We start from the raw sequence: 27,635 nt of genomic DNA, 5'->3' as shown, positions 1-27,635 counted from the left end.
CCCAGCATAATTCTCTCTTGGGGGATTTGAGTGGAGAAACTAATGAAACAAAGGATTATGTGGAAAGAACAGAATCAGTGAGAGCTGATGTGGGCAGTGAAAACTCCCCAACACTGCCCCAGGGCTCATCCAGATAGAAGCTTTCCCAGGACCAAAGTATCTGTCTTTGTAACACCAGGCCTGCTAGGTCCTCTAGGAATCGATGATGAGACTTCTGGTGGGAGTAGGCAGCAGTTCTTTTAGCTAGAGGTGCCCTCTCTCTCCCGTCTGGATCAGGGCTGTTATGTCTGGTGCCTGAGGACATGCCTTAAGAGGATGGTGATACTACATCCAGCTGTGAGTGTTCTGAGATCTTTCTCAACCTTGGTGAACTGAGAGCTCCTTTGTAGGCTCTCACTTTCCTGCTAAAACAAACAGGTGCTTCCCAAGCCCCAGGGCAGGAAAAGCCTTCAAGGGCAGAGGTGTTCTGATTTGAGTTCTGATACTCCAGGTCTCCTGAAGAAGTCAGCACCAGAGCCAAATGAAGTAGTCTAAAGAAAGGGCCCAGCCCAATTACCCTAACTTGGGGCACTGGAGTTCATCAAATTGAGGTCTAAGACTCAGGTCTTACCTCAGGCCAGCAACAGTGAGTCCTCATATCACCACACTCTCACCTCTGTTTTTTTTGTGGCTACCATTTTAACAACTTCTACATTATCCATCACCTGTGTAGACACTCCAGGGCGTGGCCAATGTGTGCTGATCCAGTGGTGAGAAGCCCCACCCGCCTCCAGTGGGGTAGATTATGTGGCTGGAGGTTGGCTGTTAGGGCACATCAGTGTACCATCCTCCAGAACCTCTGGGCCCCTTTAGACTCTAGGTCTCCCACTTGGTTAACTATCCCTGGCTTCAGTGGTCTCATTTATAAAATGAGAATAAACCCTGTCATGACTACCTCAAAATGCGCTTGGAAGATCAAGAGCAAACAAAAAGACACATGTGAATGTGCTTAATAAGTAATTTCTCAGGCTACAGGTAAAAAGATAACTACCTCTTTCTCCTTTCAGAGCATCCATCCCCTTTCTGGTCCTGAAGCCAGCTGCTCTGCTCAGTACCTCTCAGTAGAAGCCTCTTTCCTGAGCTCCAGATCAACTGCATGAGTTGGGTTGGGATGTGGCCGCGGGTGTTGAAATGTTTGGGACAGTCAGTTACAGCCCTTTGCAAAGAACCATCCCTGAGAAATGACAGGAAGCCTTGGGTTTTGGTTGCTGTCCTGGTTTGCACATCAACAAATCAACAAAATTTGAACACCTCCCTGTGGAAATAGATACGGTGCCAGTGCCCTCAGAGCTTAGAGTTAATATCATTACATTTATAACCTTGTATACCAGATTGCCACCAGCTCTGCTACTTCCCTCAACTATAGTCCTCTTCACCCTGAAGTAGTTGGTCCAGTCAGGTTTCAGCATATTCTTGCTCAATTTAACTGCCCTATCACCTCTGGGGGCTCTTCTACTCTGGTCAGCAAAAATTTTTATTTGTCTGGGAAAGCTGGTCTTGCCCATGGTCTAACTCCTCTACTCCAGTGTAGAAATCTATATGCCACCATTTCCATCCTTGGCTTTTTTGGGGGGCGGGGGGTGGATGTGGTGGAGTGAATTACTTAATATGGCTTTTCTAGCTGTAGTTTTTGTGACTCCTACATAGTGACTGGCTGGGACTGTGCAAATAAGATGTATGTAACTGTGATGGTCAATGTTATGTATCAGCTTCACTGTGCCATGATTTTCAGTGGTTTGCCAGTTATGTAATGATGTAATTTGGCAGTTATGCAATGATATAGCCATCTTCCATTTTTGATCTGATGTAATTATTTTCTATTTTGTGATGTGTTGTAAATCCTAGCCTCTGTATCTATGGTTATGGTCCCATTTGGGAGTGAGTTGTCTGTTATATTAATGAGGCAGGATTAGGGTGGGATATATCTTGAGACACTGCCTTACTAGAGGGTGTGACTCAGGGCACCACCCTTACCCCAGTTACACCCTGATTCAAGTCACGCCCTTGAGTCACACCTTTTATCTTACAAGAGATAGGAGAGAGAAGCAAGCAGAGAGGAGAGGACCTCACCACCAAGAAAGAAGAGCCAGGAGCAGATTGTGTGCTTTGGACTCCTGGTCCCTGCACTGAGAACCTCCTAGACCCAGGAGACAGCTATAACAATGGAGATGGCACAAGACGGCCAGAAGCAGTGGCAAGCATGGCAGAGAACCAGCAGTAGCAGAACTAGGAGACTGACTTAAGATGGCATGGTGGGCTTCCTCGCCCACAGAGTGAGGCAGCTATAGTGAGTGTGCCAACCCACAGAGTGAGAGTTGAGTACCTTCAGGCCGAGGCTTACTGGTGGAATGGGGTGCCCCTGGGCACTTATTGGCAGGCCTAAAGAGATTTGTAACACTTGCCTGAGCAGTGCAGAGGCTGGGCCAAGGGGCTGAGAGGCCAAGGGCTGGAGAGAGGCCTCCCTGCAGGCATGGCTTAGAAGAGGTTGTTCTGATCAAAGAACTATATCCTGAGTCATTTCTAATCCTGAATTGTAACCTGCTGTTTTTGTTAGCTGATGATCAGTCGGTTGTAATGCAAAATGACCCTATGTACACTAGAACAACAGTCAGTTGTAATGCAAAATGACCCTATGTACACTAGAACTAAACAGTCATTTCTATGCTTGAGCCCATTATTGCAGCCCACTGTGTCAGTCCATTTTGTTGAGGGTTTTCCTCTTTTTCACTGACCCTCTACCAAACATGATGTCCTTCTCCAGCGACTGGTCCCTCCTGATAACATGTCCAAAGGAAACGAGATGAAGTCTCACCATCCTTGCTTCTAAGGCACATTCTGGCCATACATCTTGTAAGATAGATTTGTTCATTCTTCTGGCAGTCCAGAGTATATTCATTCTTTGCCAGTGCCATAATTCAAAGGCATCAATTCTTCTTCAGTCTTGCTTATTCATTGTCCAGCTTTCGCATGCATACGAGGTGATTGAAAATACCATGGCCTGAGTCAGGCACACCTTAGTCCTCAAAGTGACATCTTTGCTTTTTAACAGTTTAAAGAGTTCTTTTGCAGCAGATTTCCCCAATGCAGTACATCATTTGATTTCTTGACTGCTCCTTCCGTGGACGTTGATTGTGGATCCAAGTAAAATGAAATCCTTGACAATGTCAATCTTTTCTCCGCTCACCATATTTACCTTGTGAGGGTGGGACCATGCAAATAAGGTGTATGGAACCTTAACAAGGTAATTGGTCAGTTTTGCCCTCCCGCTAGGTTAAAAGAGCCAATCCCAGAGCAGAAGGGGACCTAACTACCACCAAGCAGAAGAGACAGGAGTAGGGCGTGTCCTTTAGATCTGGGATCTCTGAGCCAGGAACCTCCTAAATTCAGGAGACAGAGAGAGAGCTGTAACAGAGATGGCGGCAGGAGAAGCAGCAGCAAAGAAATGGCAGCAGCAGAGGCAGCAGAACCAGGAGACCATCAGGAGACAGCATGCTGGACTTCCCAGCCCACAGAGCAAGAATGTTGAGTGCCTTCTGGCAGGAGGCTTGCTGGTGGAGTGGGGTGACTCCAGGCACTTGGTGGAGCTAGGCTTGCCAACCCATGGAGTGAGAGCACTGAGTGCCTTTGGGCTGAGGCTTACTGACAGAGTGGGGTGCCCCCGGGCACTTATTGGTGGAGCTAAAGAGATTAGTAACACTTGCCCAAGCAGGGCAGAGGCCAGGCTGAGGGGCCGGGGGGACCAAGGCTGAGAAGAGGCTGTCCTATCTTCGAACTATATCCTGAGTGGTTTCTGATCCTGAATTGTAACCTGCAACTTTTTTTTTTTTTTAACTTTCCTAATAAATCATGAGTATTGACTGAGTTCTCTGTGACCACTGCAACAAATTATCAAACCCAGCAGAGAAGTAGAGAGTACTGAGGGAGGGACAGGTGGTATCAGAATTGCTGAAGTCGTTGGAGAGAGGACCTCCACCTCACAGGAATCAGCCTCAGGTTACTGATGGTGACAATGATTCTCTCTCCACCTTGTGAAGTTAGAGGAGGTCAGATGCCTCCACCACACCATTTTTTACAAAGCCATTTGTAAGAGGGGCATGAAATCTCCACTGGAGACATATTTCTTAAAGTCACTTTGAACACTGTTGTTACATCCTCTTGAGAAAAAAGAATAGCAGATGAACCCATATGGTGCCTGTGAGGATAATTTTCTCACCTGAAGTGGAGAAAATTAAGCTGGGCAGTTACCATGTTTTCTAAGGGTAACTCCTGGCATCCCATGGTTTTGGATGGAGGCCAGCTTTGGAAAACACTAAGAAAATAAGTCCAGGTAGATATATCCAGAAATAACTATGTGTGATGATACAGCCTGGGAAGGCAGAGACAGTAGTATTCAGGGCTAGAGTGGTGATGTTGGGTCAGGGAGGTCCATGACACACACAGATTCACATCACTGTGGGCTTTCCTTCAGAGAAAGAGGGAGGCCTAGACGTGGGACAGCAAGGCCTTGGGTGACCAAGAAGGCCCTAAATATGTGCTGAAGTCCTAAATTCGTCTATTGTTCAACACATAACTTTAACCATGTGCCACACACAAAAGATACAATGGTGAACAAGACAGACAAGTAAGTAGACCAGTGCATTATAGTGTGATAAATGGTAAGCTCAACTTATATACCCAAGAAGCATATAAGCACAGTCAGAAGAGGTTCCCATAGAAAGTAATGAATAATCTGAGAATTTAAGGAAAGAAAGTTGAAAAGGAAGACTATGCAATGAGTTGTCACAGTATGTGCAAAGGCCCAGAAGGGGAAAATTCAGGAGTCCACACATAATTTGGTCATTAGTCTATCATAGTAAATGTACCTCTTTTAGAAAAATTTTTTAAATTTTATTGTGGTGAAATATATATAACAAAGCATTTGCCATTTCAATCTTTTTTTTTGTGTATTATTCAGTGACATTATACTCACTGTGTTGTGCAACCATCGCCACTATTTATCACCTTTAACAGAAACTCAGTATCCCTCCTCATTTCCCCCTGCACTCCCCTGTAACTATTACTAAACTTTGATCTCTATGCATTTGCCTGTTCTAGATTATTTCAGATGAGTGGGATTATACAACATTTGTCCTTTTGTATCTGACTGATTCCCCTCGGCATAATGTTTTCAAGGGTCATCTGTGTCAATGCACATATCAGCTGCAGAATATTAATAATGATATTCCATTATATGTATATGTCACATTTTATGTATCCATTCATCTGTTGATGGAGACTTAGGTTGTTTCCACTTTTTGGATATTGTGAATAATAGAACAAATATTTTTTCTTTTTTTTGATTATACTAACCATGTGCAACCATCACCCATACCCACTGTACAATTTTCTGTCACCATTAGCAGATCTGAATGCTTCCAAAACAATGACACCCGCACCCCCCTTCCCCTTCCCTAGCGCCCTAGTAATCACTAATAAACTTTGGCTTTGATAAATTTGCCTGTTCTAGATATTTTATATATGTGGGATCATAAAAAACAAACATTTTTGAATGCTTCTTTGTCATGGATTGAATTGTGCCCCCCCCCCCCAAATATATGTCAACTTGGCTAGGCCATGATTCCTAGTATTATGTGATTATACTCCATTTTTGTGATCTAATATAATTATTGTATACGTTATAAATCCTAGCCTCTATGCGTGTGGTTATGATCCTATCTGGGAGTAAGCTGTCTATTATGTTATTGAGGCAGGATTCGAGGCAGTTACGTTAATGAGCAAGACAGAATCTACAGGATTAGGTTGTATCTTGAGTTGATCTGTTTTGAGATATGAAAGAAAGAAGCAAGCAGAGAGGAGAGGTACCTCCTACCACCAAGAAAGGAGAGCCAGGAGTGAAGCAGGTCCTTTGGATATGGGGTCCCTGCCCTGAGAGACTCCTAGACCTAGGGGAAGATTGATGACAAGAACCTTCCCCCGGAGCCCACAGAGAAAGCCTTCCCCTGGAGCTGGTGCCCCGAATTCAGACTTCTAGCCTCCTAAACTGTAAGAATAAACTTCTGTTTGTTAAAGCCGCCCACTAGATAACTAAGAAGCCTTTCACTATGCCGAAATAAATTCATGATGTTAGTTGCCATCAAGTTGGCTCTGATTCATGGCAACTTTATGCGCAACAGAAGGAAACATTGCCCAGTCCTGTGCTATCTTTATGGTAGTTTGTATGTTTGAGTCCATGGTGGTGGATATTTCATGAACCAATCTGATTGAGAGTTTCCCCAATTTTTGCTGGCCCTCAGCTTTACCAAATATAATGTCGTTTTCTAGCAATTGGTCTTTCCTGATGACATACGTGTCCAAAGTAAGCGAGTTGACGTCTCGCCAGCCTCACTTCTAAGGAGCATTCTGATTGTATTTCTTCAAAAACTGATTTGTTCATTCTTCTGACACTCCGCAGTACTGTATATTCAAATTCTTCCCCAATACCACAATTCAAATGCATCAATTCTTCTTCTGTCTTCCTTTTTCATTGTCCAGCTTTCACATGCTTAAGAGGCAATTGAAAAGACCACGGCAAAGTGACATCTTTGCTTTTTAAAACTTATGCAGCAGATTTGCCCAGTGCAATATATTATATGATTTCTTGCCTCCCGCTTCCATGGATGTTCATTGTTGATCCAAGTAGAATAAAATCATTAACGACTTCATATTTTTCTCCATTTATCATGATGTTTATCGATCCAGTCGTGAGGGTTTTCATTTTCAGGTCTAATCTGCACTTAAGGCTGTAGTCTTTGACCTTCATCAGTAAGTGCTTCAAGTCATTTTCAGCAAGGAAGGTTGTGTCATGTGCATATCACACATTGTTAATGAGTCTTCCTCCAATCCTGATGCCTCATTCTTCTGATGCCTGATGCCTTCTATAGCCCAGCTTCTCAGATTATTTGCCCAGCATGCATATTGAATAAGTAAAGTGAAAGGATACAAGTCCATCACACAGCTTTTCCAATTTTAAATTATGCAGTATCCCCTTGTTCTGTTTGAACTATTGCCTCTTGATCCATGTACCGGTTCTGCCTGAGCACAATTAAGTGTTCTGGAATTCCCTGCTTCATAATGTTATTCATAGTTAGCCATGATCCGCACAGTCAAATGCCTCGTGTAGTCAATAAAACATAAGTAAACATCTTTCTGATATTCTCTGCTTTTGGCCAAGATCCATCTGACATTAGCGATGGTTATCACTTGTTCCACATCCTCTTCTGAATCTGGCTCGAACTTCTGGCAGCTCTCTGTCAATGTACTACTGCAGTCATTTTTAAATTATCTTCCACAAAATTTTGCCAGCATGTGAATTAATGATATTGTTCAATAATTTCTGCATTCCATTTGGAATTGGACACACATTCTTTGGAATGGGCATGAATATGGATCTCTTCCAGTCATTGTCCAGGCAGCTGTCTTCCAAATTTCTTGGCTTAGAAGATAAGTGCTTCCAGCATTGCATCCATTTGTTGAAGCTGCTCAGTTGGTATTCCATCAATTCCTGGAGCCTTGTTTTTCAACAATTCCTTCAGTACAGCTTGAACATCTTCCTTCAGAACCAGTGGATCTCATTCATATTCTACCTTCTAAAAATATCCTTGAACGTCAACCATTCTGCGTTTTCCTTCTGTCTTAGACTGGGTTCTCTAGAGAAACAAGACCATTGTTTTGTTATATATGTAAATATTTATATATAAATATATAGAGAGAGACTTCTATTAAGGAAACAACTCATGCAGTTGTAGAGGCTGAACGTGGGTCAGGCTGGGGGCTTCTCCTAATTCATGTAGCCACAGGGGCTGGCAAACCCAAGATTGGCAAGCCAGACAGCAGGGCTCTGGCTCACAAGCTGCAAAGACCGATGAATCCCAAGATCAGTAGGCAAGACAGCAGGTAAGCTGCTAGCTCAAGTCCCAAGAACTGGAGGTCAGATGAACAGGAGCCAGCTGCAGGATCCAGTGTGACCAAAAGCTCACAAACCTTGCCAGAAAGTCCACTTATATTGGATGCAGGCCATACCCCCAAGGAAAATCCCTTTCAGCTGATTGGCTACTCACAGCAAATCCCATTATGGAGGTGATTATATTACATCAGATCACAATATGGAGGTGATCACATCATTATATGACTGCCAAGCTACATCATAACTGTCAAACCACTGAGAATCATGGCCCAGCCAAGTTGACACACCACCTTAACGATCACACCTTCTATATTCTTTTTTTTTCTTCCATCTTCTTTTGATATTTCCTGTATCATTCAATCTTTTGCCCATATCATCCTTCAGTGATGCAACTTGAGGCTTGAATTTTCTCTAGTTCCTTCAGCTTGAGAAATGCTGATTGTGTTCTTCCCTTTTGGTTTTTTAACTCCAGGTCTTAGCACATTTCATCATAATACTTTACTTTGTCTTCTTGAGCCATGCTTTGTAATCTTTTCGTACAAATGGCGTGGTGGCATCAGACCTCCTCCTCTAACTTCACAAGAAGGGAGGAGAATCAAGATCAACAGCCCAAGGCTGATTCCTATGAAGCAGAGGTCAGACATACCTCGTTTCCCCCCTTTTGACCAATTCTGCCACCAGCCGTTCCTCCCAAAGGAACTCTCAGTTTCTCTGCTGTGTTTGATAATTCATTGCAATGGCCCCACAGAACTCACAGACAATACTCACATTTTATGGGGTTTATTACAGAAGTAACAGGTTACAATTTAGGGTCTAGAATGAATCAGAATATAGTTCTTCCATCAGGACAGCCTCTTCTCAGCCGTTCCCACAGGCAGGCCTCTCTCTGGCCTCTCAGCCCCCTGGCCTGGCCTCTCAGCCCCTCAGACCGGCCTCTGCCCTGCTCAGGCAAGTGTTACAAAGCTCTTTTAGCTCTGCCGGTTAGTGCCCAGAGGCATCCCACTCCACCGGTAAGCCTTCTGCTTGAAGGTACTCAGCTCTCTCGCTGTATTGGCCAGAAAGCCCATAGCACCATCTCCTGTTGATTTCCTACTTTTGCTGCCTCTGCTGCTGCCATTTCTCTGCTGCTTGCTTCTTGGCCGTCTCGCACCGTATCCAGTGTTAGTTTTCTGTCTCCTGGGTCTAGGAGATTCTCAGCTCAGGGACCCCAGGTCCAAAGGATGTGCTCTGCTCCTGGCTCTTCCTTCTTGGTGGCAATCAGTTCCCCACCCCCCCCACCCCCACCTGCTTGCTTCTCTCTCCTTTTATCTCTTGTAAAATCAAAGCTGTGACTTAAGCAAGGAATGGTGACTTGAGTAAGCATGGTGAGGGTGGTGACTAGGTAAGGGTGGTGACTGGAGTCACACCCTTTAGTAAGGTGGTGACTCAAGATACATCCCACCTTAATCCTGCCTCATTCACATAACAGACAACTCACTCCCAAACTGGAACATAACCATACAGAGGCTAGGATTTACAACACATCACAAAATAAAGGATAATTAAATCCAATCACAAAATGGAGGACAACCATACAATACTGGGAATTATGGCACAGGTTCCATACACCTTATCTGCATTAGAACTATGGTGAGCTACAGCTGCCAACCAAAAGGTCAGCAGTTCGAATCCACCAGCTGCTGCTTGGAAACCCTATGGGGCAGTTCTACTCTGTCCTATAGGGTCGCTATGAGTAGGAATCAACTTCAAGGCAACAGGTTTGATTTGTTTTGTGTGGGTTCACAAAAGCTATGGCTAGAAGGACCGTATTAAGTAATTCACCGCACCACACTTCTGTTCAGTTCTTTTACTTCATCTTTCTTCCATCCACTTTAGCAACTCTGAGTTTAAGAACAAGTTTCAGAGTCTCTTCTGAAATCCATTTTGGTCTTTTCCTTCTTTCCTGTCCATTTAAGAGCCTTGTACTTTCTTGTGTATGATGCCCTTGATGTCTTTCACAGCTCTTAATATCTTTTGTCATTAGTGTATAGTGAGTGAAATCTATTCTTGAGATGGCCTCTGAATTCAGGCAGGATTATTTAGGGTTGTACTTTGGCTCTCATGGACTTGCTTTGATATTCTTCAGCTTCAGCTGGAACTCGCACACGAGCAATTGATAATCTGTCCCACAGTTGGCCCCTGGCTTTGTCTTGACTGATGATATTGAGCTTCTAGATAATTTCTTTCCACAGACATAGTTGCTGGCAAAGTCCACGTGTATAGTAATCAATTGTTGTTGTTGTTGTTAGGTGCTGTCGAGTCGCTTCCGACTCATACCGACCCTATGCACAACGGAATGAAACACTGCCCGGTCCTGCGCCATCCTTAAAATTGTTGTTATGCTTGAGCTCACTGTTGCAGCCACTGTGTCAATTCACCTTGTTGAGGGTCTTCCTCTTTTCCGCTGACCCTGTACTCTGCCAAGCATGATGTCCTTCTCCAGGGACTGATCCCTCCTGACAACATGTCCAAAGCATGTAAGACGCAGTCTCGACATCCTTGCCTCTAAGGAGAACTCTGGCCACACTCTTCCAAGACAGATTTGTTCATTCTTTTGGCAGTCCATGGTATATTCAATGTTCTTAGCCAACACCACAATTCAAAGGCGTCAACTCTTCTTCAGTCTTCCTTATTTATTGTCCAGCTTTCACATGCATATGATGTGATTGAAAATACCGTGGCTTGGGTCAGGCGCACCTTAGTCTTCAGGGTGACATCTTTGTTCTTCAACACTTTGAAGAGGTCCTTTGCAGCAGATTTGCCAAATGCAATGCATCTTTTGATTTCTTGACTGCTGCTTCCATGGCTGTTGATTGTGGATCCAAGTAAAATGAAATCCTTGACAACTTCAATCCTTTCTCCATTTATCATGATGTTGCTTATTGGTCCAGTTGTGAGGATTTTTGTTTTCTTTATGTTGAGGTGTAATCCATACTGAGGGCTGTGGTCTTTGATCTTCATCAGTAAGTGCTTCAAGTCCTCTTCACTTTTAGCAAGCAAGGTTGTGTCATTTGCACAACACAGGTTGTTAATAAGTCTTCCTCCAATCTTGATGCCCCGTTCTTCTTCATATAGTCCAGCTTCTCAGATTATATGCTCAGCATACAGGTTAAATAGGTATGGTTAAAGAATACAACCCTGATGCACACCTTTCCTGACTTTAAACCGATCAGTATCCCCTTGATCTGTCTGAACAACTGCCTCTTGGTCTATGTAAAGGTTCCTCATGAGCACAATTAAGTGTTCTGGAATTCCCATTCTTCACAGTGTTATCCATAGTTTGTTATGATCCACACAGTCAAATGCCTTTGCATAGGCAATAAAACACAGGTAAACATCCTTCTGGTATTCTCTGCTTTCAGCCAGGATCCATCTGACATCAGCAATGATATCCCTGGTTCCACATCCTCTTCTGAAACCAGCCTGAATTTCTGGCAGTTCCCTGTCGATATACTGCTGCAGCCGGTTTTCAGCAAAATTTTGCTTATGTGTGATATTAATGATATTGTTCTATAATTTCCACATTTGGTTGGATCACCTTTCTTGGGAATAGGCGTAAATATGGATCTTTTCTAGTCAGTTGGCCAGGAAGCTGTCTTCCATATTTCTTGGCATAGATGAGTGAGCACCTCCAGCGTTGCATCTTTTTTTTTTAAATAATTTTTATTGAGCTTTAAGTGAACGTTTGCAAATCAAATCAGTCTGTCACATATAAGCTTATATACACCTTACTCCATACTCCCACTTACTCTCCCCCTAATGAGTCAGCCCTTCCAGTCTCTCCTTTCGTAACAATTTTGCCAGTTGCTAACCCTCTCTACCCTCCCATCCCCCCTCCAGACAGGAAATGCCAACACAGTCTCAAGTGTCCACCTGATACAAATAGCTCACTCTTCATCAGCATCTCTCTCCTACCCACTGTCCAGTCCCTTCCATGTCTGATGAGTTGTCTTTGGGAATGGTTCCTGTCCTGGGCCAACAGAGGGTTTGGGGACCATGACCGCCAGGATTCCTCTAGTCTCAGTCAGACCATTAAGTCTGGTCTTTTTATGAGAATTTGGGGTCTGCATCCCACTGATCTTCTGCTCTCTCAGGGGTTCTCCATTGTGCTCCCTGTCAGGGCAGTCATCGGTTGTGGCCAGGCACCATCTAGTTCTTCTGGTCTCAGGATGATGTAGGTCTCTGGTTCCTGTGGCCCTTTCTGTCTCTTGGGCTCATAGTTATCGTTTGACCTTGGTGTTCTTCATTCTCCTTTGATCCAGGTGGGTTAAGACTAATTGATGCATCTTAGATGGCCGCTTGTTAGCATTTAAGACCCCAGACGCCACATTTCAAAGTGGGAGCGTTGCATCCTTTTGTTGAAACATCTCAATTGATATTCCATCAATTCCTGGAACCTTGTTTTTCGCCAATGCCTTCAGAGCAGCTTGGACTTCTTCCTTCAGTACCATCAGTTCCTGATCGTATGCCATCTCTTGAAATGGCTGAATATCGGCTAATTCTTTTTGGTATAATGACTCTGTGTATTACTTCCATCTTCTTTTGATGCTTCCTGGGTCGTTTAATATTTTCCGCATGGAATCCTTCACTATTGCAACTTGAGGCTAGAATTTTTTCTTCAGTTCTTTCAGCTTGAGAAATGCCGAGCGTGTTCATCCCTTTTGGTTTTCCACCTCCAGCTCTTTGCACATGCCATTATAATACTTTACTTTGTCGTCTCCAGAGTCCCTTTGAAATCTTCTGTACAGTTCTTTTACTTCATCAATTCTTCCTTTTGCTTTAGCTGCTCGACACTCAAGAGCAAGTTTCAGAGTCTCCTCTGACATCCATCTTAGTCTTTTCTTTCTTTCCTGCCTTTTCAGTGACCTCTTCCTTTCTTCATGGATGATGTCCTTGATGTCACTCCACAACTCGTCTGGTCTGCGGTCACTAGTGTTCAATGTGTCAAATCTATTCTTGAGATGGTCTCTAAATTCAGGTGGGATATACTCAAGGTCATATTTTGGCTCTTGTGGACTTGCTCTGATTTTCTTCAGTTTCAGCTTGAACTTGCATATGCGCAATTGATGGTCTGTCCCACTGTTGGCCCCTGGCCTTGTTCTGACTAATGATATTGAGCTTTTCCATCATCTCTTTCCACAAATGTAGTCAATTTGATTTCTGTGCGTTTCATCTGGCGAGGTCCACGTGTATAGTCACTGTTCATGTTGGTGAAAGAAGGTATTTGCAACAAAGAAGTCGTTGGTCTTGCAAAATTCTATCATTCGATCTCTGGCATTGTTTCTATCACCAAGGCCATATTTTCCAACTACTGATCCTTCTTCTTTTTTTCCAACTTTCACATTCCAATCACCAGTAATTATCAATGCATGTTGACTGCATGTTCGATCAATTTCAGACTGCAGCAGCTGATAAAAATCTTCCATTTCTTCATCTTTGGCCCTAGTGGTTGGTGCTTAAATTTGAATAATAGTCGTATTAACTGGTCTTCCTTGTAGGTGTATGGATGTTATCCTATCACTGACAGCGTTGTACTTCAGGATAGATCTTGAAATGTTCTTCTCGATGATGAATGCAACACCATTCCTCTTCGAGCTGTCATTCCCAGCATAGTAGACTATATGATTGTCCGATTCAAAATAGCCAGTTCCAGTCCATTTCAGCTCACTAATGCCTAGAATATCGATGTTTATGCATTCCATTTCATTTTTGATGATTTCCAATTTTCCTAGATTCATACTTCGTATATTCCAGCTTCCGATTATTAATGGATGTTTGCAGCTGTTTCTTCTCATTTTGAGTCGTGCCACATCAGCAAATGAAAGTCCCGAAAGCTTGACTCCATCCACATCATTAAGGTCGACTCTACTTTGAGGAGGCAGCTCTTCCCCAGTCAACTTTTGAGTGCCTTCCAACCTCGGGGGTTCATCTTCCGGCACTATATCAGACAATGTTCCACTGCTATTCATAAGGTTTTCACTGGCTAATGCTTTTCAGAAGTAGACTGCCGGGTCCTTCTTTCTAGTCTGTCTTAGTCTGGCAGCTCAGCTGAAACCTGTCCTGCATGGGTGACCCTGCTGGTATCTGAATACTGGTGGCATAGCTTCCAGCATCACAGCAACACACAAGCCCCCACACTATGACAAACTGACAGACGCACTGAACACTAATGACCGAAGATCAGATGAGTTGTGGAATGACATCAAGTACATCATACATGAGGAAAGCAAGAGGTCATTAAATAGACAGGAAAGAAAGAAAAGACTCTGAAACTTGCTCCTTGATGTCGAGTAGCTAAAGTAAAAAGAAGAAATGATGACGTCAAAAGCTGAACAGAAGATTTCAAAGGGCGCCTCGAGAAGACAAAGTAAAGCATTATGATGACATGTGCAAAGACCTGGAGATAGAAAACCAAAAGGGAAGAACACACTCGGCATTTCTCAAGCTGAAAGAACTGAAGAAAAAATTCAAGCCTCGAGTAGTAATATTGAAGAATTCTAAGGGAAAAATATTAAACGCCTCAGGAAGCATCAAAAGAAGATGGAGGGATTACACAGAGTCACTATGCCAAAAAAAAATTGGTTGACGTTCAACCATTTCAGGAGGTAGCATATGATCAGGAATTGATGGTACTGAAGGAAGAGGTCCAAGCTGCACTGAAGGCATCGATGAAAAACAAGGCTCCAGGAACTGATGGAATATCAGCTGAGATATTGGAAGCGCTCACTCGTCTATGCCAAGAAATTTGGAAGACAGCTACCTAGCTAACCAACTAGAAGAGATCCATATTTATGCCTACTCCTAAGAAATGTGATCCAACCAAATGTGGAAATTATTGAACAATATCGTTAATACCCCAGGCAAGTAAAATTTTGCTTAAGATCGTTCAAAAGTGCTGCAGCAGTATACTGACAGGGAACTGCCAGAAATTCAAGCCAGATTCAGAAGAGGACCATGGAACAAGGGATATCATTGCTGATGTCAGATGGATCCTGGCTGAAAGCAGAGAATGCTAAAAAGATGTTTACCTGTGTTTTATTAACTGTGCAAAGACATTTGTCTGTGTGGATCATAACAAATTATGGATAACATTACAGAGAATGGGAATTCCAGAACACTTAATTGTGCTCGTGAGTAACTTGTACATAGATCAAGAGGCAGTCATTCGAACAGAACAAGGGGATACTGTGTGGTTTAAAGTCAGGAAAGGTGTGCATCAGGGTTGTATTCTTTCACCATACCTATTCAATCTGTATGTTGAGCAAATAATCCAAGAAGCTGGAGTATATGAAGAAGAACGGGGCATCAAGATTGGAGGAAGACTCATTAACAACCTGTGTTTTGCAGATGACACAACCTTGCTTTCTGAAAGTGAAGAAGACTTGAAGCACTTACTGATGAAGATCAAAGACCACAGCCCTCAGTATGGATTACACCTCAACATAAAGAAGACAGAAATCCTCACAATGGGACCAGTAAGCAACATCACGATAAATGGAGAAAAGATTGAAGTTGTCAAGGATTTCATTTTACTTGGATCCATAATCAACACTCATGGAAGCAGCAGTCAAGAAATCAAAAGATGCATTGCATTGGGCAAATCTGCTGCAAAAGACCTCTTTAAAGACTTGAAAAGCAACGATGTCACCTTGAAGACTAAGGTGCATCTGACCTAAGCCATGGTGTTTTCAATTGCCTGATATGCATGTGAAAGCTGGACGTTGAATAAGTATGACTGAAGAAGAATTGATGCATTTGAATTGTGGTGCTGGAGAACAATGTTGAATATACCATGGACTACCAAAAGAACAAACAAATCTTTCTTGGAAGAAGTATGACCAGAATGCTTCTTAGAAGCAAGAGGTCAGTGCCTGGAGAAGGACATCATGCTTGGTGAAGTGGAAGGTCAGCGAAAAAGAGGAAGACCCTCAATGAGATGGATTGACACGGTGGCTGCAACAATGGGTTTAAGCATAATAATGATTGTGAGGATGGCACAGGACCAGGCAGTGTTTTGTTCTGCCATATATAGGTTCGCTATGATTCAGAATCAACTTGACGGCACCTAACAACAACAACAACATTACTAATGGATGTTTGCAGCTATCATTTCTGAACTAACCCATATACAGTTCTATTTTTTAAAATCAAACCAGTTAACAATAGCAACAAAAAAAGCAGTTTCCCTCCATTTGACACCAACTCATGGCGACTCCATGTGTATGTGTAGAACTGTGTTCCATAGGGTTATCAATGGCTGGTTTTTGGATGTAGGTTGTCAGGCCTTTCTTCCGAGGTGCCTCTGAGTGGCCTCAAACTTCCAATCTTTTGGTTAAAGTGCATTAATTATTTGCACCACCCAGGGTCTCCTTTTAAAAATCAATGTAACCCTAATTGTAATTTGAAGGATAAATAAAAGGAAACTATTTTAGAATAAAATAATGTGTATACAGTGTATATTATACAAAGATATGAATGGATTTCATAAGCTTAATATTGAGTAGAAGAAACCAGACACAAAAGAGTACATACATACTATGTGATTTCATTTGTATTACATTCAAAAAGAGGTAAATCTAGTCTCTAATGTTAGAAATTGGACTAGTGGTTTCACTTGGACGGATAGCATCTGGAAGGGGGCATGAGAGAACCTGGGGTGCTAGAAATGTTTTGGTTTCTTGAACTGGATGATGGTATGTTCACTTTGTGAAAAATTCATTGAGCTTGCTCAGGATTTACATACTTTTCTGTATGTATATTATTCTTTTTTTTTTTTATTGTGATGAAATATACACAACAAAACATGTTGTTGTTAGGTGCCCTCAAGTCAGGTTTCAACTCATAGTGACCTTATGTACAACAGAATGAAGCACTGCCTGGTCTTGCACCATCCTCACAATTGTTGCTACGTTTGAGCTCATTGTTGCAGCCACTGTGTCAATCCATCAACAAAACATGCCAATTCAACAATTTCTACATTGAGCTTGATTACATTGAGTTATGCAACCATTCTCGCTATACTTTTCCAAATTATTGCACCACCATTAACATAAACTCAATGCCCCCTAAGCAAAAACATCTCCTTTTTCCATCCTTCCCATCCCTGGTAACCACTAATGGTCTTTGGTTTCTATATATTTGCTTATTTCATATAAGTGAGATCAAACATTGATCAAAGTATTGCCCTTTTACGACTGGCTTATTTCAATCAGCATGTTTTCAAGGCTCATTCATGTTGTGGCACACATCAGTACTTCATTTCTCTTTACAGCTGAGTAAGATTCCATCGTATGTATATACCACATTTTATCCATTCATCTATTGATGAACATTTTGGTTGTTCCCACCTTTTGGCTATTGTGAAAAGTGCTGCAATGAACACTGGTATACATTGTTCCTTTTGTTTTCCCGCTTTCATTTCTTCTGGGAATATACCTAGGATTGGTATTGCTAGGTCCTTTGGTAGTAAAAGATTCAACTCTTTGAGGAAGCCCAAACTTTTCTGTAGCAGCTGTATCATTTTGTATTCCCACCAGCAATGCATGAGGATTCTAGTTTCTCCATAACCTCACCAACACCTATTGTTTTCTGTTTTTTTTTTTTTTATCATTGCCATTCTAATGGGGGTGAGGTGGTATTTCATTGTAGTTTTGATTTACATTTAATGAGGAGCCCTGGTGGCACAGCTGTTAAAGCACTTGGCTGCTAACCAAAAGGTCAGTGATTCAAACTCACCAGTGGCTTCACAGGAGAAAGCTGTGGCAGTCTGCTTCCATAAGATTTACAGCCTTGGAAAGCCTATGGGGCAGTTTTACTCTGTCCTATAGGTCGCTATGAGTCAGAATCGACTTGATAGCTGTGGGTTTTTGTTTTTTTTTTTAATAATGGCTGCTGACAATTGAAAAACCCTGGTGGCTTAGTGGTTAAGTGCTACAGCTGCTAACCAAAAGGTCAGCAGTTCGAATCCACCAGGCGCTCCTTGGAAACTCTATGGTGGCAGTTCTACTCTGTCCCATAGGGTCGCTATGAGTCGGAATCGACATGGTGGCAGTGGGTTTGGTTTTTTGAGTTTTAATGACAACTGAGTATCTCTTTTTTTTTTTGAGCATCTTTTCATACGCTTGTTGACAATTCGAATATCCTCTTTGAGGAAACGTCTGTTTAGGCCCTTTGCCCAGTTTTTGATTGGGTTGTTTTTCTTTTTGTTGTTAAGTTGTTGAAGCTTTTAATATATTTTGGATATTAGGTCCTGTAAAAATGGCTTGGCAGAGGTGTCTGATCTCCTCTAGCTTCACAAGAGGGAATGAGAATCAAGATCAACAGCCCAAGGGTGATTCCTATGAAATGGAGGTCAGATGCAGCTCCTCTCTTCACCCTTTTTACCAATTCTGACACCAGCTATCCCTCCCGAGGCTCTCTCTACTTCTCTGTTGGGTTTGATAATTTGTTGCAATGGCCACACAGAACTCACAGACCACACTCACAGTTATGGGGTTTTTTAAGGAAGTAACAGGTTACAATTCAAGATACAGTTCTTTGATAAGGACAGCTTTTTCTCAGTCATGTCCACAGCGGCCTCTCGCTGGCCCTTAGCCCCTCAACTCTTGACCTGGCCTCTGCCTGGCTGAGGCAAGTGTTACAAAGCTCTACAAATAAGTGCCTGGAGGCCTCCCACTCCACCAGTAAGCCTCAGCCTGAAGGTGCTCAGCTGTCTCACTCTGAGGTTCTGGCAAGCCTAGCTCCACCAACAAGTGCCTAGAGGCACCCCCTACCACCAGGAAGCTTTCTGCCTGAAGGCGCTCAATTCTCTCACTTCATAGGTTGGCATACCCACTATAACTGCCTTGCTCTTTGGGCTGGGAAGTCCAGTGTTACGTCTTGTTCCTGTCTCTTGGTTCTGCTGCCGCCATTTCTCTGCCACAGCTTCTCGCTGTTTTTCGCTGTCTCTGTTGTTACAGCTCTCTCTCTCTCTCTCTGTCTTCTGGGTCTAGGAGGTTCTCAGCACAGAGATTCCCTGTTCAAAGGATGTGCTCTCAGCACAGGGATCCCAGGTTCGAAGGATGTGCTCCACTCCAAGCTCTCCTTCTTGGTACTTAGGTCCCCCTTTCAGCCTTTGAGATGGCTCATTTTAAGCCTAGTGGGATGGTAAAACTGACTAATACCCTCGTTAGAGTTCCATGTACCTCATTTGCATGGTACCACCCCCCACAGCATTCCATGCATCTTATTTGCATTATTAGAAAACTGTCCAGTCTCCTTGGTGAGCCACAAGCACCTTATTTGCATAGTTCCATTCAATCATTTGGTGGGAGTTACAAGACCATGGCATGAAAGGCCATATAAAAGTGATCCATCGCACTGCAGACCCTTATCAAATATATGGCTCCCAAAAATCTTCTCCCAGTCTGTAGGGGGTCTTTTTACTTTTTTGATTGTCTTTTTTTTTTTTTTTTTGATGAAAATATTCACAGCAAAACATACACCAATTCAACAATTTCTACATGTACCATTCTTAAAGTTGTGCTACTTTTCTCAATATCCTTTTGCAAATTATTTCACCATCATTAACATAAAGTCACTGCCCCCAACCTTTTCATCTAACCTTTTGAATTTCTGTTGTCGATTTGATCATGTATAATTTTTCAAACGAGCACAATACTCAAGGCAAACATTCTTTACTAATTAAGCAAACTATTTCTTGGTTTAAAGATGGCTTCAGGGAATAATTTTGGTTTAAGGTTTAAAGATTTCTTCAGGGCAATAGTTTTGGGGAGTCATTCAGCCTCAGGGTCTCCAGAAAGTCTGAATTCTGTGGCAATTTAAAATTCCATTCCACATTTTACCCCCCTTTGCTCAGTATCCTTCTATAGAATCTTAGCTCAAAACATTCAGTAATGGTAGCTGAGCACCATCTAGTTCTTCTGGTCTCATAGCAAAGGAAACATTGTTCATGGAGGCAATTAGACATGGTTTTAGTTCTATAGTGCTGCTATAACAGAAACCACAAGTGGATGGCTTTAACAAAGAGAAATTTATTTCCTCATGGTAAAGTAGGCTAAAAGTCCAAATTCAGGGCATCATTTCCAGGGGAAGGCTTTCTCTCTCTGTTGCTTCTGGAGAAGGGTTCTTCTCATCAATCTTCCCTTGGACTAGGAGCTTCTCCACACAGGAATCCTGGGTCCAAAGGACGCTCTCTGCTCCTAGTGCTTCTTTCTTGGAGTTATGAGGTCCCCCTTCTCTGCTCACGTCCCTCTCCTTTTATTTCTTGTAAGATAAAAGGTGGTGCCGGCCACACCCCAGGGAAACTCCCTTTACATTGGATCAGGGATGTGACCTTAGTAAGGGTGTTACATCCTCACCCTAATTCTCTTTAACATAATCTAATCTTGCCGTATTAACCACAGGCAGAGATTAGGGTTTATAACTCATAGGAAAATTACATTAATCACAAAATGGAGGACAACCACAGAATACTGGGAATCATGGCCTAACCAAGTTGACAGATATTTGGGCGGGGGGGGGGGCACAATTCAGTCCATGACAACACGTATTCTAGTTCCTCCTCCAATTCTGGACCCTCCTTCCTCTGCTGCCCCAGGGGAACAGAGACCAATTGCTGTATCTTGGATGGCTGCTCACAAGCTTGTAGGACCACAAGCACCATACAATGAACTAGAAGGTAAATTCGATAATATCTTTTGATGAACAAAAGTATTTCAGTTTTATAAAACCAAACCTATTGCCTTTGAGTCGATTCCAACTCATAGCGAACTTACAGGACAGAGCAGAACTTTCCCACAGGATTTCCAAGAAGTGGCTGGTAGATTTGAACTGCCAGCCTTTTGGTTAGCAGCTGAGCTCTTAACAAGCGCACCACCAAGGCTCCTTAAGTTTCATGAGGTCCCACTTATCAAGTTTGTCTTTTGTTGATCATGCTTCTGTTGTCATATTGTATGTATATTATTCTTTTAAAAGTTTTTTTTTTAAAGTAATGTATATCTTGATATGTAAATGCTGGAGTAAGGCTATGCCAGAAGGTATAGTGACATGATCATATTGAAGTAGTGATATGCTTGCATTTATATGTAGGATTTCTATGAATACAACAGCTTTGAATGCAGGCTGTCACAGGTGGACTGTGTTGGTGATTCAAATTCCACAAGTGTTGCCATTAGTGTCATGATTTTCCAAAAAGGCAAATAACTCTTAGTAAAGTTCCAACCAAAACAAAGTACAATCCTCCCTTAAACTATATTGGTGGATTGCCTTTCTGCAAAAGTCAAGATATGTTTAAAATGTGCTTATGTTTGTTTATAGTAAAATGAATTTAGGTTCTGTACTCAGAAAATTATAGGCCTGTTTTCACCTGTATGAATGTCTACAGGGCATTCTGAAAATAGTGGAGGACAAGAGACAGTTTTTCACTGAGCAGGACTGTCTGGCACTGTGTAGGACAGTTGATAACCCTGAGTCCACTGTTAAGCACCAGTAGGTCCTTCAGCCTGTGACCACAAAATAGCTTCCAAAATTCACAGATTCATAAAACATTTCCTAGGGAGTGGTACTACCCCTGATGACAGCCATTAGTTTAGGGCCAATGGTTTAGGGCGTGAGATTCAGCATCTGAGAAGAGATCCTCGCAGAATTGGGAGGTGAAAGGGTTACTTAGGACTCAGCGAAGGTCAGGTTAGTTGGAGGAAACAAAAGTAGTGGGAAAAAAGTGGGGACTGCCAGGTATTGGTATGCTTGGCTCTATAAAGATTTGTTAAATGAGTAAGTGAGAAAATGAACGAATAAATGTTGCAGGTAATAAGGAAGCTATCAACATTTTAAATGTAATTTTTAACAACTAATACATTCACATGGTTTAATTTTTTAAAACAATTTTCTATTCAGTCCTGTACTCCTGATAGGAAGTCATTCTTATTAGATTATTATGTATCCTTCAGAGTTTTTATGCTATATGAATATACTATTCTTATTCTCCCTGGTTCGTTTTTACTCAGAGGGTAGCATACTACACACACTCTCTGCACTTTGCTTAATATAGGAGCGCTTTCTTTAGTAGTACTTAGAGCACTTCCAGGTTGTTTTCATGTATATGTACTACAGTTTGCTTAATCACTCCCCTATTTCTGGGCGTTTACGTTGTTTTCTATCTTTCAATATTATAAACAGTGCTTCAGTGATAAACCTTTACATATGTGTCATTTAGCACGTGTTTTTATAGTGAAGGTTTTTGAGGAGAGACAAGACAAAATCAAGATGATGCTTTAGCAATTCTTGTGCAAGATGAATTGGGGAATGGGTATATATGGGAGGCAAATTATTATAATAGGCTAGTTATAACAGGGAGGGGGTGCAGTGGTTTTACAAATATATTCATAGATTCCTTGAATCTCCTTCCCTCAAAAGTTGGAGCCCACACAACAGAGAATCCCTGATGCTGCAAGAGGAAAGTGGGACGCAGACCTCAAATTCTAGTAAAAAGACCAGACTTAATGGTCTGACTGAGACTGGAGGGACCCCAGAGATCATGGCCCCCAGACTCTCCGTTAGCCCAAAACTAAAACCATTCCTAAAGCCAACTCTTCAGACGAAGATTAGACTGGACTAGAAGACATAAAATGATACTGGTGAGGCGTGTGCTTCTTGGCTCAAGTAGACACATGAGACTATGTGGGCAGCTTCTGCCTGGAGGTGAGATGAGAAGGCAGAGGGGGACAGGAGCAGGTTGAATGGACACAGGAAATACACGGTGGAGAGAAGGAATGTGCTGTCACTTTGTAGGGAGAGCAATTAGGGACATATAACAATGTGTGTATAAGTTTTTGTATGAGAGACTGACTTGAATTGTAAAGTTTCACTTAAAGCACACACACAAAAAAAACTGGAAAAAAAAAAAGTTGGAGCCTAATTCCCCTCCTCTTTAGTATGAGCTGGACCTAGTAACTCAAATCTAATGAACAGAATAAAGTTAGAAGCAACAGCGTGTAACTTTGGCAATTAAGTCATAAAAAGACACATCTATTCTCTTTTTCTCTCATCATTTGCTCTGAGGGAAGCCAGCTGACATGTCATAAGCAGCCCTATGGAGCCCTGTGGAAAAGTCCACATGTCAGGGAACTGAAGGCTCTGGCCAACAGCCATGTGAGTGAGCTTTGAAACAGATCCTCCAGCCCCAGGCAAGCCTTGAAATGACTGCAGCTCCTACCAACATCTGATGGCAACCTCATGAGAAGCCTTGAGGCACAGCCATACAGCTAATCCTCTCCCAAATTCCTGACCCACGGACACTGTTAGATGATAAATGCTGTTGAAACCACTTAGTTTAAGACATTAAGTTTTGGGGTAGTATATTACATACACAAGGAATGATGGAAATGGAAAAGAAAGGAAGGACTATAGAGTCATCTAGAAGAATAACTTACTTATGTTTATAAGAAACTGTCTGTCTCTCCCTTTAGAATATAAGATCCTTGAGGGGAGGATCTTTACCTGTTTTTTTTTTTTCCCATTGATTATCCTAGTACCCAGTACATAGTAGTCTCTCAAGTCTAACAGGGAGCAGTCATGAAAAGGAAGGACTCATATAACTCTTTAGGTTTAGGACATTAGGTCTAATGTTCCAGTATCGGGGGAGTAACTTCTAACTGAATAGCCAATCAATTTGGACAGGAGGAAAAGTTCAGCTCTAGAAAAAAAAGCAAGCTTGTGGCTCAACAACCACGTGAAAATATTTAGCAGCCAGTTAAAAATGTGCAGCCATTTGCGGTGCAGTGAATTAGTTAATATGGCCCTTCTAGCCATTTTTTTTTTTTCATTTTTTAGCCATAGACTTTGTAATTCCCACCAAATGACTTAGTGGGCCTATGCAAATGAGGTGCTTGTGGCCCACCAAGGGGATTGGATGGCTTGCTAACAATGTAAATAAGGTGCATGGCACCCTTGTTGGGGTGGGACCATGCAAATAAGGTGTATGGAACCCTAACCAGGGGATAAGTCAGTTTTACTATCCCTCCGGGCTTAAAAGAAGCCAATTCTAGAGCAGAGGAGGATCTTACCACCACCAAGAAAGAAGAGTCAGGAGTGGAGCATGTCGTTTGGATCCAGGATCCCTTCACTGAGAACCTCCCAGATTCAGGAAACAGAGAGAGAGCTGCAACACCAAAGACAGGGTGACAGCAGAACCAGGAGATGGCACAGTGGGATTCCCAGCCTATGGAGCAAGAACGGTGAGCACTTTCGGGCAGGAGGCTTGGTGGCAGAGTAGGGTGCCTCTGGGCACTTGGTGGAGTTCAGTTTCCTGACCCATGGAGCTAGAGGTGAACACCTCCAGGCCAAGGCTTACTGGCAGAGGGGATACCTCTGGACACTTACTAGCAGAGCTAAAAGAGCTTTGCGATACTTGCCCGAGCAGGGCAGGAGCCAGCCCAAGGGGCTAAGGGCCAGAGAGAGGCCTGCCTGTGGGCATGGCTGAGAAGAGGCTGTGCTGACAGAAAAACTGTATCCTGAGCATTCGTGAACCTGAATTGTAACCTATTACTTCCCTAATAAATCCCATAACTGTGGGCATGGTCTGTGAGTTCTGTGTGGCCATTGCAACTAATTTTCAAACCCAGCAGAGAAGTAGAGTGCCAAAGGAGGGATAGTTGGTGTCAGAATTGGTAAAACGGTGGGAGGGTGGAGGCATGTCTGACCTCTACCTCACAGGAATCAGCCTTGGGCTGTTGATCTTGATTCTCCTTTCCCCTCATGAAGTTAGAGGTCAGATGCCACTGCCAGGCCATTTTTACACAGTTAAATGGGTTTTTCAAATACACCATGATATTTTGGGTCAGATTTGTTGTGAGGAGCTGTCCTGTGCATTGTAGGATGTTTAAAAGAAGCATCCCTAGCCTCTACCCACTAGATGCCAGTAGCACACAACCCTTCTCATTCCCTCCCACAGCTAGGAACCACAGGCCTAGAAGATATATTGACGATTGAAACCGAAAAGAGTGGATGCCTGAACCTTAGGGAAATGCACTTAAAAAAAAAAAGAAGGATGTAACAAAGAAGATAGAAGCCCTGGTGGCATAGTGGTTAAGCACTCTCTGCTACCTGAAAGCTGCAGTTTGAACCCACTAGCCATTCCGCAGAAAGATGTGGCAGTCTGCTTCTCTAAAGACTAAAGCCTTGGAAACTCTATGGGGCAGTTCTACTCTGTCCTATAGGGTCACTATAAGTCAGAATCAACTGACAGGATTGATTTGGTTTTAACAGAGATGGGAAAGATATAGCTAAAAAACAAAACAAAAAAGGATTTAGAAGGCAATGGAAGAGATTTGCAGTGTTTTAATGAGGAGGTTGGCAGCGCTTGGAGAGAATTTAGTGGAATAGTGGGGCAGAAGCTTGGTTGAAGAAGTGTTTTGTGTCTGCAGGTACACACATATGTGTACTAGATGGGACAGGCGATTAAAAAAAAAAAAAAAGCTGATGCAGTCTAGAAGCCAGTAGCAGGAAAGCAATCAAGAAAACATGGAACTTCTGATGGAGACATGAGGAACCCTCGAAGCCATGGCCCCAATACACTCTGTTAACTCAGAACTAAAACCATTCCCGAAGACTACCCTTCAGACAAAGATTAGACTGGACTATAAAACATAAAATAATACTTGTGAAGAGTGTGCTTCTTAGTTCAAGCAGATACATGAGACCAAATGGCTGGCTCCTGTCCGGAGGCAGAATGAGAAGGCAGGAAGGGACAGGAATTGACTGAATGGACACAAGAAACCTGACATGGAAGTGGGGAGTGTGCTGTCACAATTCAGGGACTGCAACTAAGGTCATATAACAATATGTGTATAAATTTTTGTATGAGAAATTGAGCTGTAAACTTTCACCTAAAGCACAATTAAAATAGAAAGAAAAAGAAAACATGGAAGAGTAAGATGAAAGGCAGAGTGGAAGAATCAAAGAAGAGGTTAAGGGTGTCAGAAAAATGAGAAGTGAAGAAGGAGCAAGTGTGCACTCCTCATGCCTCCCTAGCCCAGTGGGGAAGTCTTAGATAGGACAAAGTATCAATCTTCCTCCCCAAAATGGCAGGAGGATTTTGTTGCAGAAAGGAACAAATTTTGAACAAGTGAAAATGGAGACAACCATGAAATGGGATCTGGGACCCACATGTGACCTCCCAAGATCAAATTCAAGAGATAGATTTATTGGGTTGGGGTTCATAAGAATTGGTATGAGACCAGACTATTCCTTCAGAACATAGCTGGCCCCCTATTAAAGGTTCTGGAAATGGACCCTCCTGTCCATTTCTACTGAGAAAAGACCCCTGTTTACTCTCACCTGAATGAACAAAAGCGAAAGCCTCTTCTCATGTCCAGGATTTCCTCTTCCAAATCTTAAAAGCCAACCATGATCATATCAGTTCCTTGCTCAAGAACATTCCACACCTCCCAACGCCCACAGAGTAAGGACCAGTGTGCTTGCTTAACTCCCAGGGAAAAGAAGGGGGCACTTATCAACTCCCTAGCATATACTAAGTGTTATTTAAATTTCACAACAATTTTGCAAGCTAGGGATTATTACTAAACTGAGGCTCTGAGATGTAAGGTGACTGACCAAATGTCATAAAGCTAATAAATACTAAATGGCAAAGTTAGTATGTCCCAACTCAGTCTATCAAGCCCCAAATACCATGCCTATTTCATGTAGCATGATCTCACCCAAACTGACAATGCAAAACTCTCCCTTACATACCGTATAGTAGAGCCAAACTGATCTATTACCTCATCATCTGTCCTATTTTTCTTATCTTCCTCCTAAACCAAAACAAACAAACAAAATAAACCACCACCATCGCATTGATTCCCACTCATAGAACCCTATAGGACAGAGTGGAACTGCCGGATAGGGTTTCCTAAGCTGAAATCTTTACAGGAGCAGATCTTTTCTCCCACAGAGAAGAGGTTCAAATCACTGACCTTTGGGTTAGCAGCTGAGTCTTAACCATTGTGCCACCAGAGTTCCTTGTCCTCTGTAGAAGCTCTTTTACAATGTTGCTCAACTCAAAGGGTTGGATGAAGGACAAATTAGGTAACTGATGAGGAATGTTTTGTAAACCCTACAGTGTCCCCAAATTTTCAATGATGTTAGAGCTTTCAGAAATTTTAAATACAACTTTGAGATGTAATTCACAAACCATACAATTCACCCACTTAACGCATACAATTAATGAAGTGGTTTTTAGCATATTCACATAATCATCACCACAATCTAATTTTAGAACATTTTTATCATCCTTCAAAAAAAAAAAAAACTCCCTATCCATTAAGCCCCCACTAGCTCTCCATTACCATCTATGTCCCATCCGTCTATTTCCTGTCTCTACATACTTTCCTATCCTGGGCATTTCATATAAACTTTCACCTTTGAATTTGATTTCCATGAGGGCTCGTCTTTCTAGGAATTTTTCACATCTCTGGACGTATGGATCAATACCCTCACTTTACAGTAGGAAACTGACCTTTATTGAGGAATTTTAAGAGCCAAACTGGCACGCTGGTGCTTCAACCGGGGTGCTCGACTCCCTCCCCTCGTGCAGCTGGAGTCAAGGCTACAGCCT

The 27,635-nt window shown here is 42.5% G+C and overlaps 1 protein-coding gene across 4 annotated transcripts in view; it reads right to left on the bottom strand.

Moving 5' to 3' along the window:
- The window catches only part of PRR14 (proline rich 14), a 55,492-nt gene that overhangs the window by 6,886 nt on the left and 20,971 nt on the right, over positions 1-27,635 (bottom strand). Inside the window, exons 2-3 of one of the 4 annotated variants that reach the window (XM_049902923.1) lie at positions 26,800-26,832; positions 26,357-26,411 (exon numbers count right to left, since the gene is read on the bottom strand). The exons of the other annotated variants lie outside the window; for them this stretch is intronic. The gene's annotated coding sequence lies outside the window, so the exon portion shown is untranslated. The remainder of the gene's footprint in view (positions 1-26,356; positions 26,412-26,799; positions 26,833-27,635) is intronic. 4 annotated transcript variants of the gene reach the window in all.

Source organism: Elephas maximus, chromosome 12 (assembly GCF_024166365.1).
Source record: "Elephas maximus indicus isolate mEleMax1 chromosome 12, mEleMax1 primary haplotype, whole genome shotgun sequence".
In the NCBI taxonomy this organism is placed as follows: Eukaryota; Metazoa; Chordata; class Mammalia; order Proboscidea; family Elephantidae; genus Elephas; species Elephas maximus.
This window is presented reverse-complemented; position numbering and strand designations above follow the sequence as displayed.